We start from the raw sequence: 5,045 nt of genomic DNA on the forward strand, positions 1-5,045 counted from the left end.
AACTGTCACAGGTTTGAACCCTGAGGGTTCGGGAAGAGGAACAGAATGTGGACAGGATTCTTGAGGCGAAAGGACACTTATGAAAGGGCCTGAGATCAGCTGGGATGTCAAGACAAACGGCCCAGGGACTCCCCCCACTCCAAGTGCACAAAGAAAACGGGCCCAAGAATCCCCGGAACAATGGGACTTTGATGCCACACTCTCCACTCACCCCCCTGGGGCTTCCACGGGCCATCTGGGCAACTCTGGTATGTCCTGGGGTCCCCATCACTGCCCCCAGAGTGTTCTGACCTACTGGTAGCCAGGGTGGAGCCAGAGGGGGAGTAAAGTGAGCAGGCTTCCTTGGGGCTCCAGGGAGGATGGGGGTTGGGCTCTGTGTGAACTTCACCCTCCTGGGAGGTGGCTGGCCTGATCTGGCCCCACCCCAGGCTCCATAAGCGTGGTGGGTAGCCTTGGCGCCTGCCCGTGACACATGGCCCTGAGGAGATGTCAGTTTCCCAAACAAGAGCATCCCCTACCTCCCCCCTCCCCTCCCAAGTCCATGACCCTCTGGTTAAGACATCAGGCAGCCTGGAGCCTGGATCTGCACTCTGCTGCTATTAGTTGGGTGACCTTGGGCAAACCAGCATATCACTGAGATGATAACATCACCTCCTTCATAGGCTGTTCTGAGACACAAATGGGAGAATGTATGTGTAAGCCTGAGCGCAGTGAATTTCAACCAAGGTAGTTCCTATCTTCCGTACTGAAGGAGGGAGAGAGGTGAAAGTGGCTTTTAGGAGCAGTCCGTTGGAGAAGAGTTGCAGGCGTGGTCCCAGGGCACTGTCGGAGGGTGGGGCTGCTGCAGTGTCCGACGGTAGCCTGAGAAGGGACAAAGAACAAGAGCAAGATGCCGCAGGGCCCAGGATGCTGCGCTGTGCACATGGAGACTAAGCCCCTTCCCCAGAAACCTGCTCTCCAGATGGGGTGGGGGTGACGCACAGTTGAATTCAGGAGGGCCCCCCATTGAGCCCTGCGTCCAAGTGTGAGTGGCTTGCTGGTGCTGGCTCCACTGATAGGGCCTGGGAAGCCTGCACAAGTGAGTGCGTGAGACGGGTGCATGCAGGGCCAGCCCTTGCAGGGACATCATAAAGGTTATAAACACCCAATAAAGGGTGATGGAATGGGCGCCAGAAAGCAATGGCAAATCTGCCTTCATTGAGTTCTGCTCCAGGACTCGGTTGAATGTTAAGGATAAATGACCAGGGATAAAATTCACCAGATGATTGGGATTTTTAAGGACTCCTCAGGCTTTGTTATGCCAATGCCGTGGAGTGGGTAGGCTGGAACTCTGGGGCTCTGGGGACCTGTGGCTTCAGAATCACCCAGGGAACCTCTGATAAACACAGATTCCTGGGGTCTCCCTGGAGAGATTCTGGTTGGGCCAGGGCTGGGACATCTGCATTAAAATCCTTGCCTAGAGTTGGAACCGCTGCCATAGATAACTACGGAGAAGAACTGGGCAAGGTGGTCTTCTCCTCCAAAATCTAATTATTGGGGGCCCTGCTGGCAGGTGCCATGTCCAACCTGCCCAGACCCCTTCTTTGTGGGGCCAAGTCACGGGCTCCCAGATGTTGCCATCCCCAAAACCACTCAAAGCCTCTGGCCTTTCTCTCCGAGCCTCTCCTCATTTTGCTCTGAAAACTCAGCCGAGTTTAACCTCCACAGAGGCTGACTTTCCTCCTCCCCCAGCATGCTCCAGGTCACGCTTGGGGACGCATGAAGGATTTGACACCCACGTACACATTTGTCAGCTTCTGATCACACACCGAGCTGGAGGTGAAGGCAGCCGTCCAGGACACTGGAGGGACGATGTGTTCCAGCTTGCACGTGCTCAGCTGCCACCTGCAGAACCTGTTTGCCCACTCTCGCCCAGGACAGGAGCCAGAAGGAGCTGGGACAGGACCGCGCCCCCTCCTCTGCCAGCACTGGCTCCCCGCTGAGGAGACCTGGGAAGGGCCCGCCCTCCACAGGTGAGTTCAGGTGAGCCCTTAAGCGGCATCCGTGATGCGGTGGGAGCCTTCCAGCTTGAGGAGGCCCACGGAGGCCTGAGCTTCCTGTCAGCTGGGTCACCTGGCACCTCCCCTTCACAGCCCGCCTCCCTTCTCCCCAATCGTGAGTGTGTGTGTGACATTCTTAGACTCCTTTAAAGGCAGAGGGAGATGGATTTGCTTGCTCAAGTTCAGGAGTGCTGTCCGCAGGGATTGGACCAGCTGTCCAAACCAGCAAGCCCTGGCCAAGAGCTTCAGCCAGTAGACCAGAAGACTCTCCCAGAGAAGTTTTATAACCAGTTCTGATTCACTTTGTTTGATTTAAATGTGCATGTATAGTCTCCACTAAGCCTCATGTTTCTGCTGCAAATACTAAAGTCACCAGCAGGTCGAGGGTGGACGATCTCTCTGGTTCATTAGCTTATCTTCTGTTTGGTAGGAGACCCATGATATGCCCGGAATGTGGTGTGTCTGTCCACATACTGATCACAGCAGGGAAGTGATTTAGATAAGGTTAGAAATGCCAGTAAGTCCGGTTTTGAATCCTGACTCTCAAAGACACCGACTTCTCACAGGATACAGGTGCTAGAGGTGTGCCTCCATCCTTACAAGTCGGCCGTCTTCACTTGCTGGACATGAGGACCAGACAGTGACTCTTGTTTCTCTGCGGTTGGTCGTGCCACACTGCAGGGGCCATTGGCACACGTGAATTGGTTTCTTCCTAGTGGGGTGGGGAGACCTTGTCGTGTCTACATTATTAAGTTTGGGAACTTGAAGGTGCTTCTAAGAGGAAGATGCTCACTGCTGAGTCACGTGGGCAGGCAAGTGAGAAGGATAGTCAGGGCCATCTGGTTAACAATCCCTGGGGAAGGTGACTGTCGTTGCGTTCTGACTTTCATGGATGAGATGGATGGACGAGGTCCACGGAGAACAGCTAGAGGCTGGTCAAGCAGAAATCTCGGTTCTTGTCCCTTGTGCTGCTTCAGGACTTCCTCAGTTCAAGGGTGGCTGATGGGGAAGGCGTGGGAAGGGTGCCGCCCCTCTGGCATGTCTGCCCACACGTCTGGGTCCAGTGCAGCCTGCGGGACACGGATGGACTTTGGAAGTCGCAGCTCAAGGGAACACGGCGAGCCGGAGACAGAGACTTCCATCTGACCCCAACTAGACTGACTGCCGTTTGCCGGATCTGGGCTTGGTCACCCGGCTCTGCTCAGCCTGGCCATCGCCTGTGAATGGAGGGGACATCAGCTTCTATTTATTGGAGGCTATGAGTGGGCCCCAGGCCTGCTGCGTTCCATCGTCACAGCAGCCCTGTGAGCTGGGGATTATCTCCACCCCATTTCCCACCAGGGAGGTATGTCTCACAGAGGCTGGGAAAGAGGTCCACGTCCCATGACCTGGCAATGGCAGGAGTGTCCCGTCACCCGCAGGCTGGTTTGGATGGCTGCTCTGTTCGCTCCCCCCACCGCGCCCCCAGTTCTGGTGTAAGGTATAAAGAGATACCCAGGAGGGATGTGAAATCTGCGGGGCAGGGGGAGACTCAGGCTCTCAGGGGGAGGAGCAGCTTTCCAGATTCAGAGCCCTGTCAGCTGAAGTGTAAACCTGTAGAATATGTGGACCTGGGCCTAAGGGGTAATTTACAGATTCTTTGCTAATGTATGATGGACCTCCCTGTGAACCTGAGCGGATCTGGGCCCACAGAGCTGGCTGTGGCAGGGTCAGTGTGTCAGAGGCAGAGGCTACCAGGCGGCTTCAGGGGACCCCACACACCTATAGCAGGGCTGACATATTGTGGATGGGTCTCCTTGCCACACTGGTCCAGGTGCTGACACAGGCAGCTCAGAGGGTCCACAGAAGGCCCCCCCGCAGCCACACAAGCTTTGATGCCTTGGAGGACAGAGCCTTATCGATCAGCGTGGGCCGCACACTGGGCGAGGACTGGGCTCTGCACAAGCCCCTTGCCTCAGGCTGATTATTCTCTCTGGTGTTGGTACTCACAGGCAGGAAGAATCTGCAGTGGGTCTCCAAGGGGTGTGTTTGGTTGAAACGATCCCTGGGACTACTGGAGTTTTGTGGGCAGGGCCCAAACTTCCCGGAAATGCAGCTACCATATACGTTCAGGGAAGATCTCGACTCCGTGTCGCTCAGAGCTTTGTCGATCTTTGTTTATAATTTCAGAAAACCACGACACCAGTGGCGATGCCACCACCCAGGGGGCTGAATCATTGAGGCAACACCCGCTGTCAGGCCGCATCGCACCTGCTGCAGCCCAGAAATTTTATATTTGATGCAAGTATTGGAGGACTTGATCATGTTATCTCAGGCAGCTGTGCCTAAACATTTACTGTTGAAGTAGATTATAAATTGCTTTTCTTCAGTTTTCTTTTATATGGACATCGTCATTTTAGATTCTGTCTCTCATCTATCACTTATGTTGTTGTAGATGCATTCTATTATCCAGTTATTTAACTTCAGAGGAGTAAAGGGATTATTACAAATACTTGTTATGAAAAGAGCAGATTGATCTGATCATCCATATGCAGATGGATGCTGGAAATGGACGTGCAGCCCGGCCTCCCTCTGGCGAGCCTCCCTGTTGGAAAGGCAGCCTGCACCTGCATCAGGCCTGCTCTGACCTTGCTTGCCCTGCCCTGCAGGGGCCCCGACCCGACGTCCAGGCCAGCTCTGACTGTGGCTTACCCAGCCACATCAGGGGTCTGCATGGAAGGCTTATGGCTGAATCTAAGGGGGGCTTGTGGGCCCTGGGGCTCTGAGGGGGGCAGACCCCAAGCCAGGGCTGACACATGTGGTTCCCCGGGACTTTTCAGTGGTGTTTGCAAAGTGTGTTGACACAGCGAGGTAAGATGGCAGGATGGGAAATGAGAAAGGTGAGCTGGCACCGTCCAGTGGGCACCCAGAGGCCTATTGAACCCTTGGGTTCTTTCCAATGCTTCAGAAGGAAAACATAAGAACACCCAGAGCACTGCCCGTTTGGTCCGGGGTCCCTCTCTTAGA

General features: G+C 54.9%; 1 long non-coding RNA gene across 1 annotated transcript; it reads left to right on the forward strand.

Moving 5' to 3' along the window:
- LOC131761163 (uncharacterized) lies at positions 1-4,331 on the forward strand. Its single transcript, XR_010841749.1, has 3 exons — positions 1-248; positions 1,732-2,012; positions 4,209-4,331. It is a non-coding gene; the product is annotated as an uncharacterized lncRNA (long non-coding RNA).
- The last annotated feature ends 714 nt before the right edge of the window (positions 4,332-5,045 follow it).

This window comes from Kogia breviceps, chromosome 8 (assembly GCF_026419965.1).
Source record: "Kogia breviceps isolate mKogBre1 chromosome 8, mKogBre1 haplotype 1, whole genome shotgun sequence".
Classification (NCBI taxonomy): domain Eukaryota; kingdom Metazoa; phylum Chordata; class Mammalia; order Artiodactyla; family Physeteridae; genus Kogia; species Kogia breviceps.